Source organism: Aplidium turbinatum, chromosome 1 (genome assembly GCF_918807975.1).
Source record: "Aplidium turbinatum chromosome 1, kaAplTurb1.1, whole genome shotgun sequence".
Lineage (NCBI taxonomy): Eukaryota > Metazoa > Chordata > Ascidiacea > Aplousobranchia > Polyclinidae > Aplidium > Aplidium turbinatum.
Window position 1 is genome coordinate 728557 of NC_137472.1, and position 12236 is coordinate 740792.

The window sequence follows — 12236 nt, forward strand, 5'->3', positions numbered from 1 at the left end:
ATTGAAATTATGATATTTAACTCTAACGAGCTGGGCAGGTCGAATTGTAAAGTCTGCGCTACTTGATGTATCGCAAAAACTTGGAGTTTGATGTTGCATTCCAAGTATCTTCTATCCAATTTGCAGCACTGGCAATATACTGTAATCACTAAATGTGCTGCATCAGCTCAAGGGCAGAGGACAGAAAGGAATGCCAACTCCAGTTTCTTGGAATACAAGCGAGATGGCATAGGCCAGTGTGGTCTATGGTCTATTAAATTCGACGGTCGACAGACGTAAGTCTCCAGGGTTTCATCAGCCGTTCTGTTACGTAGGTCGCTTTTCTATCACTTCTCAATAATTGCTTTTCAATAATTGATAAAGTACTTTAGAAAATGTATGTGCCACCGAACATGGAGCACATCTTCAGTGCAAAGTCTTTTAAATTAAACATCAAGGAAAAAATGCAAGGTTTATTGCAGTATAGTCTGTTGGGTTAGGCGCAGGTATCTACTGTAGTCACAAATACATCAACAATGTCCATTATGCGATGACCTAGTAGACCTGGGTTTTCCGCAGTTACTCAGTCAGTGCTGCTTTCAAAGTGGGTCAGAAATATGACAAGACCGTTGTTGAAGACCTTTCCATGTCGATTCAATTACAAACACACAGTACCATAGGCCTAAAACAACCTTAATATCGGAATAATGTAATAACCGTAACACAATTTATGTACAGTACAACCAAAAACAACAAAACAACAATAAGATGTATTGGATTATTTAAAGACTTTTGAATAGCGCAACCTTTACGTCACATAATAAAACAAAAAGCTAAACCTACACAAACCGGTAATATACACTACGCAGTACGTATTAAATACGTATACTAATGCTTCCAGCACCAGTTCATAAAGTGTCGAAGTTTCGTTCTTATTACTTTACAATTAAGAACATAAAAGGTTTTTATAGCAAGCAAAATATATAATTCAGACATACAAACAAAATACATATTTTTGCAAATTTTTTCTTTGAAAAGAAATAGAAAATTCCACGATGCATTGGAATACATTATACAAAGCTTATGGTATGTAGCAACAATCTCAATCTGTAAATTTTTTTTTGCTAAACCTGTAGACATTTAGTGGCTTATGCAAAAGGACAGCTTTCGATTGAAGAGGCAGATATTCACTCAAGGCAACGATTGCAAACAATTTGAAAGATATTCTATTCTTAAAAAGTATATTCAATAACCTGTCGCATTAAGGGACCTCCACTGTCACCCTGGCATGCGTCCACTACATTGTTCTTGTTGGGCCCAATCCCACAAACCATGTTGTCAGTGAATTCGGGTATGTCCTGGGGTAATCCTTCACTCTTAACCAATCTATCCAATCTATTTCGATTTAATCTGCATCTGAAGTTGTGTGAGCAATGATTATTGCTACTTAGCAATGGACGATGATTATTTAATTATCAAATGCTTGGTCAAAACTGATTAAATAAAATTACTGATTGATTACACAAATTTTCTTTTATAGCTATAGTTTGTTTGTTTTCTATAGGTCTTCATCTATATCAGATTGCAAAAAAAAACAAAGATTTAACTTATATAACGAACTTGTTACCATAAATCAATTACATTGATGAATTACTGTGCATTATTTGATGAACTTGATCAAACTTAACTGATTAGCATTGGTATATTTATGAAAGATCTTGAGGCTTTTGTTCAACAACTGAATACTGAACACTGAAAATTAATCGATGAAATTGACTACATCTAAAACAAAATTATAAAAACAAGCATTTGTCACCAGAACTCTGCATTCATCAGCAAGTTAAACAATTGAAAGCATAACAAAGTTTTGAGAGAAAGTTTACCTGTTTCCACTCCACAGACGTATCAAGCCTTGTTTGAGTTTGTTGGATATTGTTATGTCAGTTGGTGACTCAGAACCGAACCCAGTGATTGCAGCCAGAATATTCTTTTCATCTGCATTGTTGTCTTGAAGCAACCACGCTCCTAAAGTCAAGTGGTGGAATTTTATTTATCAAAGGTACTATCACGTAGCAAATATTTGACAAAAGTATGTTTACATGAGGTAAAACACTTTTACTATACATTTCTAGAAGCTATGCAAATTGAAAAAATCATAAGAGATCTAATGCATTCCCCTTAGAACTTAGACAATTTCGATTTCGATATTGTTTGATTTGTCGGGTTCACGCATACGTATGAATACATATTAAACCAATACATATAACAGCGTTTTTACAGCAAGTCATCATGGACTTTTTTTAAATAATCTTGATTGTATGTGAAACACAAAATTTAACACAACTCTTGACTAAACAAGTGATAATTCACAGCAAGCCACTGGGAAAGCAAGGTAACATTTTTTCAATGTAATTTAATCTTTTATTTCTATGCAAACATCGGACAGCGTTATAGTGAAATAAAGGCGTTTTTTAAATCAAATTTTGCAAATAATTTAAGCATAGAATGGATGATCATTTTATTTTTGTTTGGGTGCGAAACGTAAATAAAACAAAAAGTACATAAAACACATAATTAACACATAATAAAATTACCTAGCCTTCAAATTCATGTAAGCAAGCAGCATCATCATCCAAGTTTAATTTATAAATAGAAGCTTGCTACAAATAAATACAAAGTTCAATTTTACACATGATAGTCTATTACGGTGCATAACTTTTTGTCTGAAATGGGCTAAATAGTTTGGAAAATGAGCATTTTTCGAATACAAAATGGAGTTTGGTAAAAGTGAGCCGTTATTATTTCTAAATTTCCGGGCTAGTTCAGTTTGCTAATCAACCCATGATTGTAGGCTACATCCCTGTTGTGTATTTTGTTTGTTTTCGTTGAAACATTGTACCTTGCTTTCGTTCCCCTTAGGTCTCCTCTTTTGCGTTTTTGCTAATCAGCGCTTCTCGTTTTGTTTCACAATATATTTTGAGTGCACGCCTTTTGAAACCAGTATTGCAATTTTGAATAAAGTAGAAAAACATTTGTATGACACTTGTTGCATGAGGTAAAAACACAACAGAGTTATTTGGCGACGAGGATGGGATAGCTGATCAACTCAGAGAGAAAGTTACAGTGCTACGCAGAGTGATTAGTTTTAGCTCCTACAAGTTTCAATTTCTGCAAGTTTTAGTTTTTACAATTAGCTTCTACTCAAGATGGAAAATGTCTTGGAATTGACGCAGGTTCAACTACAGCACATGCGACAACAAACGCAGCAGCAAGAACGTCATCATGAAGAACAACTGAAGGAGTTAATTTCAGCCCTCAAAATTCCTGGCAAATCGGAAAACAAAAATCGGGTATCTCAAGCTATTCCTTAATCTTGTGAGTTTGATTCAACTTTGCAACTTTAGACTGATTAATTATTGGTCTCGTTTTTGCACATTCGTAAAAGCACAGTCCGTTCCTGATGATAAGAAGGCTCAAGTTTTCCTCACCAACCAGTCAGCAGCATCTACAAGATGATTCTCAATCTGGCCGCACACGAGTCTACAACAAAGCCAATCAATGAACTTACAATGGAGGAAATTTCGAAGTACATGAAGGCACAGTTCGACCCTAAGCGCTTCGTTATTTGTGAACGATTTCGCTTCTGGAGCAACTTGAAGCGAAAACCAGGTGAGACTGTTCCAGAACTGGGTGCACGAATAAGGCAAGCCGCTACCACGTGCGACTTTTTTTCTATTACCAATCATTTAGATGAAACTTTGCGTACTTGTTTTATGTGCTCGGTAGGAAAGGAAGCAGTTCTTAAAGCAGCTCTTTAAAATTAAACCTGACAATCTTACTTTTTCACGTGCTCTTGAAATAGCCATAGACACTGAAGATGGTGCCAAAGTGGCTAAGGAGACGGTGTTTGGCGCTCTACCGAAGTTGGTACATAAAGTTAAAGGTACCGATAGACGATTTTCTTTCAAGAAAGCTGCAGTGGTCAGTGCTAATGCGAAGAAGTAAAGTGCTGTCGAGGCGTTAATTCTAATCACCATGTCCAATCCAATCAGTAAAAGTCCAATCCAATCAGTGACCAATCAGTAAAATATTTTGTCAAACACAACCGAATGAATATTGTCGAGACAGTAAACACTACATAAAAGAACTGATAGCTTGGCAAATCAAAACCGCAGACACCATTGAAGATTGTTTAAAAACGTCAACACTCTACATTGTCGCAGCAGATGTCAAAGCGCTGTATCCGTCACTTAAACGCAGTGTAGTCAATGAAGCCTTGGAAAACGCACTTGCAACGCAGACTACCTACCCTGCAGAAGCTAAAAGGACAATTATTCAGTTGAATGAAATTTGTATGAATAATGTTGTAACCCAGTATGGGGAAAACTTCTTCACCCAAACTGATGGGATTGTCACAGGTGACAATCATTGCGTTTCCCTGGCAAACATCACCGTGCAATATATCCTTCAAGCTTCAAAAACTATCCTGCAAGAAGCTTGTGTATTTAAAAGATTCATCGGTGACATTATTTGCATATCAGTTGGTACGACGACTACAAACTCAATCAGATCCGCACTGAGAGAAAGTTTCGCAAAATTTGATTTCGATCTTACATTCCGGCAAACCGACACTACGCAAGAGTCAGGCACAGTGGAATTCTTGGATGTCAACCATTGCATCAGTCATCATACAAAGTTCAAGTTTGTGACAGAAGATTTTGTCAAAAGTACTGCCCTAGATCGCTGCTTCATCAATGGCGCCTCGCATCATCCATTGACGACTTTCAAGTCAATCGTTTACAGCGAAGCCTTGCGGCTACGCCATCTGAACGAATGTGACGAAGACTTCCTATCTAGCCTTCAGCGTTTAAAAGATAGAGCACTTAGATCCGACTTCCCTGAAGACATGACATCCGATGTAATGGCACTTGCTTCGAACTGGAAAGATAGATTCAACACCAAAAAACTGGAAAATAATAAAATGAACCGCATTGCATTAGCTACAGCATTCCCCAAATTGTTGAAGCTTACAGAAAAAGAAAAAGAATTAAAACCGAATGCCATGGTTACGTATGCCAGACCTAAAACCATTGGAAATCAGCTGACCAATTATAAAAAGTTGTCGAAGGATACAGTACAATCGGAACTATGCGGATCTTCTAGTGTTTGTTTCAGTACTTCAGTGTTACTTTTCTTGAACAACCTAGTTTAGACCGCCTTGACGCTTGTGAAGACAAATGGCCTCACAAGATCAAATCCACCATTAATATTCAATCCATGATTTTACCTGCAGTGAAATAGTTTGTCTATTTTCTACCAATTATTTATTTACTTTTGACCTAGTGTTGACGCCACTACTATGCATTCCCGTGGCATTCACACCTTTGTTTTATTCTTATTATGTCATAGTGCGTATATTTTTGTTTTCTTTGCACGAACCGTAACTTGTTTCATTCTAGACTGACGATGTGAGGGCTACGGCCTCTCATGAAATCGATTTCTAATAAAATATTGAGACTGTTGACCGAACCTTTGATACTTAGACAGTGCAGATAGATCAATTATGCAGATTATATTATACAATCATTTCTCAAACAGAAATCAATCAATTGCAAGTACTTTTTAATTACCACACACCTTCCTTTCTACATCTTTCCTCTTTAGTTTCATTTCCATTCAATTCTCCAATTTGTTGAAGGTGTTTTCCAATACAGTTTCCTTTCAAGCAAGGTAAACAAACTCGCTTGATGTGTGGGGAGTAATTAACCCAACCCCCGCCTCCATTGCTGACCCATCTGTCACCGCTTGCAACCATTCGCTGACCAATTTTTATCTGTGTGATCATAAGATGCAATGAAACCATAGTTCAATAAAATTGCATACAACCGACTTATACACAAGGTTTGCGTGGAAAAGTTTGCAATGGAGTTTTAAAGCGTCTCGCAGAAATTATCAAACGACTCAAGTTTGCTTATAGCCAAAATAAATACGCAGAGCACAGATGGTAGGCTATTACCTTAAATTGGTGTCCATGCTATTGCGTAAGTCCTCATAACTGATATCGACGATGATTGGCTTAAGGCAGCTTTTGCCCAAGCAGTGCGTATCATTTATTGCCAAACTTGCTACTAGAAGATTTTGCACTCTTGTATTTCTAAAGATTTCTCCAGTTTGTACGGACATACTGCCGCAAGATGTCAGACTTCACTGAATTGACGCTTGCAAAAGGAAATGACCAATTAAAGAAATGCTATGACGACGTAATTATAAGAAAGTTAAGCGCTGGAGGTTAAACAACTTGGTTGCTTAGGTTGAGTTGGAAGATATTATGATATTTTTTTCTATAGTGCAGAAGTCATCACAGACATGCGTAGTTCTCAGAGGTATACAAAGTAAATCAACTTACCAGTGCGATATCGTAATCATAATTAGATGATGAAAATCTTTCGTGAATAAAAATTTCTTCTGAAAGAAACACCCTTGCTCCTGGAGGAAGAGACACTGGTCTTCTCAGAGGAAGTCGACTAATTCCTAAAATAAAAGTGTGCTGAGATAAGACATCGAGATGAATGATCGTAAGTGTCTGTTATGGCACCAACCAGATCGCAGAAGCAACTAATGTTTTTCAACAGTTTTTCCATTTAATTGTGTTCGAACTGAACCATCTTGTTTTTGTTGTACTTGTGAAAAACTGAACAGATTGAAGTTAGTTTTGTTTGTCCTAAAAGTATGGTTGCAATTTGATTTTATACTTTGTACTCCTTTCCATGGCTATGGGAGGTCGATTAAAAAAAGTTCAGTTGCAACAAAGTAATATCATTTTTCATAAACTCACCCATAGTCAATAATACATTGCGAGGCCAATTGGTTAAATAGCGACTTTCTTCGAAAACATGAGCAGCTGTTAACACCCAGCGATTGTTTATCACAGAGCCTCCTCCGAAAGCGCTGACATTGTAAGTCTGAATGGAACAAACATAAATGACGTAAACAAAAACAGAAGTTTGTAATAAACGTCTACAAAATAGATACAAAGAATCAAAGCTTTTCACAGTAAAATGGAAGAATTATGTCGCTTAACCGTATCTGTTACTGGCGTAGACCTTATGGTCTCGCCCTCTGCTAATTCTACAATTTCACATAGAAGCAGTGACGCTAGAAGCCTGAGATTTCTTGGCTTTTACTTTTTTTTCTTGCCCCAACTTTTAATCCCGATTATGTTGGTAACGCATAATTGTGAAGTCCACAATAAACATTTTGTCACAGCCAGTTATAAAATGCAAGAAATTTCCTGATATTCAATAGCTTGATTGACAGTTTACTATTAGGTTGCGGTTTCATTTTGTGTGTGTCAGTCATAACACGACGGCGCTAAAATTCCATTCTCTACCCAGGCAGCAAAATCCGTCATTTTTACATTGATTCAACGTCGATTTTGCTGTCTGGGTAGGAAGTTGGTCTTTGACGCGATATGAGTCATTCTTTGCTGGCAGACATCAATTAGGAAGGTAATTTATTATTTGCGCAAATTGCTTTGTAGTGCAAAAAGTGCATGGAATACTGTTTGCACAAAAACGGAAAAACAAAATTGATGAAATTCTGTATTCTATGCAAGAGGACTTTCAAAATAAAATATGAACTGAGAAATTTGGCCAAGAAATGGCGAAAATAGGTCAAAAACCGAGTCTTTATCACCTTTTCTACCTAAAATACACAATCACGAATATATTTTGCGAAATAAATTGATTGAAGTGATAGATAAGGCTTTTGACCAACGGCATACTTTTTCCCGTTGTGATTTGATATAAGCCGACGGAGTAATTAGCAATAAGAGAGGCGTAGACCTGATGGTCTCGGCCAGTAACTCTTGACGCCAAAAGGAAGCAGTGACAGATACGGTTAATCTATTAATCAACAGATTCAACAAATTTACAGTGATAATGCTTGACAACACAAAAACTCAATAGACAGCAATCAAGACAACAGCCTCAAGCCAAGGAAAAGTACCGCATATAACAACGACGCATTGACTCCAACACCATTCCTCATAGCACATGTTCCGAAAGCTAATGTAAACTTGTACTACCACAGCGAACTCGCAGCATCATAGGTCGTTTGTATCTACATTTGAGAACTAAGCAACGATTATGCTGCTAAAAGTGAAACTCAATCCATTTCTCCAGTAACATCAAAGCATGTCACAGTATCATTTACACTTTGCAGCATCTAATAAACAAGAAAATATACATCTAATCATAATTTAACAATAATAATAAACACCTATTAAAAAATAAAAAGTTTCCCACATTTTTTTGAAAGTCGGTTGCAAGATTTTTGCTCTCCAGGTCTCAATCTTAAAACTGGATTTGTGCAAATTTAAAACCTGAGTATAACCTAAACTCACGAAACGAAAAAAGGAACAAAGAGAAGACAAGGAGTAGGCTTCCAAATGGAAATTTGGTCGTATAAAAAGTTATCTGTGCTGGACTGATATGTGATTAATTATCATCAAAATACATCTTTAAATTGTGCAAATTAAGTTATTTTTGTCAACATATTATTTGTAAAATTACAATTTGACTGGTAGCATAACTGTATTTTTATCAGCAGTGCTGCTACCCCTTTTTTATATTCTCTGTATTAAAATTCGTATCATCAAAACGTTTTTACTTCTGTAGTTTTAATGTTTCATACAAATTGTAACAATTATAATCTTTCTCCTTCATTTGCTTTTAAATAGAATTTTTGTGCACTATTATCACTTTGGCGACCTTTTTGGTGAAATAATTGCATTTTAATCGCCAAAAGTATATTTCACTAGTAATTTTTGTAGAACTTTTGGAAATTAAAGTGGAATTGATCTATAAAATTTTATGTGAATAAAAGTAGTATGTTTAGATGTATTTTATTATATCTCTATTTTTACTTACTTTTTTTCTCAATCTGCAGAGTCGCACTAAGACGGTTTCCTGTAATTTTTGCTTTGCTGAGTCTTTTATGACGTCAAAACAAAGTTTTAAAATGCGAGACTCTAAAGGTTAAAGTTCGGGAAACTTGTCACTTTTTGAATTTCTTTTGTGCATTTGTGTATTGTAAAATTTAAATCGCCCTTGTTACAGTTGCAAGTGTTGATTGTGGGAAAATGTTGCAACCGAAGAAATAAAAGTTTTCTTTTTACTCTTCCTTTTCTAGGTTTGGTTGCTGTGCATTTTTAAGAAAGCGTTTTCCCATCACTGTTTTATCAATGAATATTTTAAAATTTTTGATTTTGTCATCTTTATCGTTCTTTGCATGTTTGGGCCTGCAAAAAAAAGCAAAATTGAAATCTCTCGCGAAAAAGAAACAACTCTTTGTTTTACATTTCTGTGACATTTTCCTGTGTTTTCTTACAACTTTTTTTTATTAATCGCTTATTAATAGTGCAGAAAAGTTGTGCACTGACATTGTAAGCACAACACAAAAAAAAATTTCAAAACTTTTAATATCTTGGGTTGCCCCAAAGAAGTTGAAATATTGGAAAAAGTGGAAAATTTCCAAAAACTTTATTTTTTGTTTTAGTTTTTAATCGCTTTTTAAGAGCGCGGAAAAGTTGTGCACTGACATTGTAAGAGCAACACAAAAAAAAATTTAAAAATTTTAATATCTTGGGGTGCCCCAAAGAAGTTGAAAAAGTGGAAAATTTCCAAAAATTTTATTTTTTGTTTTTAGTTTTTAACCGCTTTAGAAAACTTTCGAAAATCAATATTTACTTCGCATTGCTGATGTCATGGTTGTCTGTATCCTGTTTAATAACATGAGCATTCACCAACGTTTGCTTCCTTCCCCTTAGTGCGGGCCTTTTGTGTGTTATGTGTAGGCAACACAGCACACACTTGACTTACTGCAGGTTTCAAGCTGTATCTCTCTCACGCAGCTACACGGATCGCAAATCGATCTCATGACGACGACTATGACTCTAATTTCGTCCCACCATACTAGACTACCAGACCTGTGGCGATGCGTTCGATGGCACTTATGTGGGGTCGCTATGACATCTCTGATCGAGCAGCGGCCGCTGTAGCGTCTGCTGCATTGCAAGACGTAGGTATGGTAATGGATAGTGCTGATAAAACTGGTATTATTGATAGAAACAAAGTTAGGAGATCAAGAAGTAGAACTAGACAAGAATTGCAAGAGTCCAGGTCGGACGTTTTACACGGTTTGTATTTATATGGCAGAAAAAACAAGACACTAAAGAGTGAAGTAGACGATCATGGGGTGTCTCATAGAAGATCTGTTGTTGAAGAGCATGCGTGTATTATTATCGCTGAACTTGGATCTCAGTATTTTGGCCATGTAAGTCCAACCGCGGGAACAGCCAGAAGCATTGCCGACTCCATAATATCAGCAGTTCATGATAGAGGAACAGACACCAGCTTAACCCTTTGCTTTTCAACGTTTTTTTGGAAGTTAACTGCTCAAGGGGGGGCCTTTTTTGGATCAAATTCAATCAGCTGTTACGTGTTATCTGCTGATGCTATTTCAACAAAAGTTGCACTGGTGTGAAAAAAAATCATTTGTCTATAAGTTTGAAAAGTCATTATTTTAAAATTTTGTATGTTAAACTTGATATTTCAATTTTTGCAAAGGTACCCAAAAACGACAATTTTGATTTATCTTGCCGCTATTTAATTACCGTGCTAATCCGATTTCATGCAAAGTTCTGAAAAACAATGAGCTCGATCGAACGCACGAAGTGTGTGTGCGGTGTGCCAAATCATTGCATTGATAAAGATTTACTTACGACTTGCGAGCAAATCTTATTGTAAGCTACTCATTGATTCTAAAATAGTTACAATCAGAGTAATATTGTTACACGAATTTGAAAAAAAACAAAACTGCGTTTGTTGTCTTACATTTTCGTCCTAAACTAATGCATTCCCAAACTCATGGCTAGCTTCTAGTTTTATGGAACCAAATTTCTCATAAGTAACACCTTAGCCTGCTTGAATAGCTGTTTACATCTTCGTTTGTGTATTTTAGGTCTACAATTGAGTTTGTAGTATGAATATTTTTAGTAGAGAGAAGACAATTGAACAAGTTGTTGAAATTATCTGAAATTTCTAAGTTCAAATTAGGTGCTTTTGAAATAGTGGATTTGTGTCAAGTCGCATCACAAATATCATGCAAGCTACATCATAAGTCATTTCGCTTACGGGTGTTTATAAACATGACTCATAAATTACATCCACCAACAATACAGCATTTACATCAACAAAGCTAAGTTCGAAGCTAAACTTTTTATTGAAGATTGTGTCAATCAATTTGAAATAACATTTTTAGTCCGCCAGCGTCGAAACAATGCAACAGCGAATTGAGGAACATGCGTAAACAAAGGAAATGTGAAATAACCCACAGTCAGCAAAGCTACATAAATTTAACGTTTACAAATGTTGAATCAATGTAAAAGGAATGGATTGCTGCCTGGGTCGTCATTGTTTGAAGCACAAAAAATACGCGTAAATGCGACAACATCAGCAAGGCAGCGATTATGTTTCTGGCCAAAAAAAAATTAACATTTGAATTCAAAGATAAAAATGATTATAACGAAGCTTCAAAGTTTGTCGTAAAAAATATTGCAGAGATACAATAAACATAATCATTTTGTGCCAGATTGTGAGAAGACTTCCTAGATTCTTTCCAAACATTTGCAGGATTGCAAATTATTTTTTATAATTTTATATTGCCAAAAAATGGCTTCTTTGTTGAAACAACGTGGCTACAATTCTATAAAAAATTCTTAGGCCTACTACATTGAAGTAATGAAATTTTTTTTTGTGATTTTGCTGATGACGTTTTACAATATCCGAGAAGTAAAAAATAATAATGATGAATTATTTTACAAAACCGTGGTTTGCAAGCGCTTCACAAAAAATTGTTGGGGGAAAATTTACCATTAGACGTAAAACGTTTGTAAAAGAAAATTGTCGGTTTACGTATTTATAATGTTTATTGCCCTGTTCGAATTATAAACTGCCTGTATTGTCTACCTTTGTGGTTGCCGGCCAGCTTAGAGCAGCATGCAAACTACGCGTTTATGGTATTTGCATCGTGTTATGATTCTCGAAAATTTCCCACAAGGTCTTTATTTTTATCGTGACATTTTTGTGCATTTTCTGTTCTAAACTTGAAGTCATTGTGCAGCACAATCCACATCGGTTTTTAGACTCAGTCTTCATTGAAAATCTTTTGTGTGGTGCATCATTTCAAGTAGTGTC

General features: G+C 35.8%; 1 protein-coding gene across 1 annotated transcript in view; it reads right to left on the reverse strand.

Moving 5' to 3' along the window:
• The window catches only part of LOC145779150 (complement receptor type 2-like), a 399260-nt gene that overhangs the window by 101619 nt on the left and 285405 nt on the right, over positions 1-12236 (reverse strand). The gene's annotated exons all lie outside the window — the stretch shown is intronic.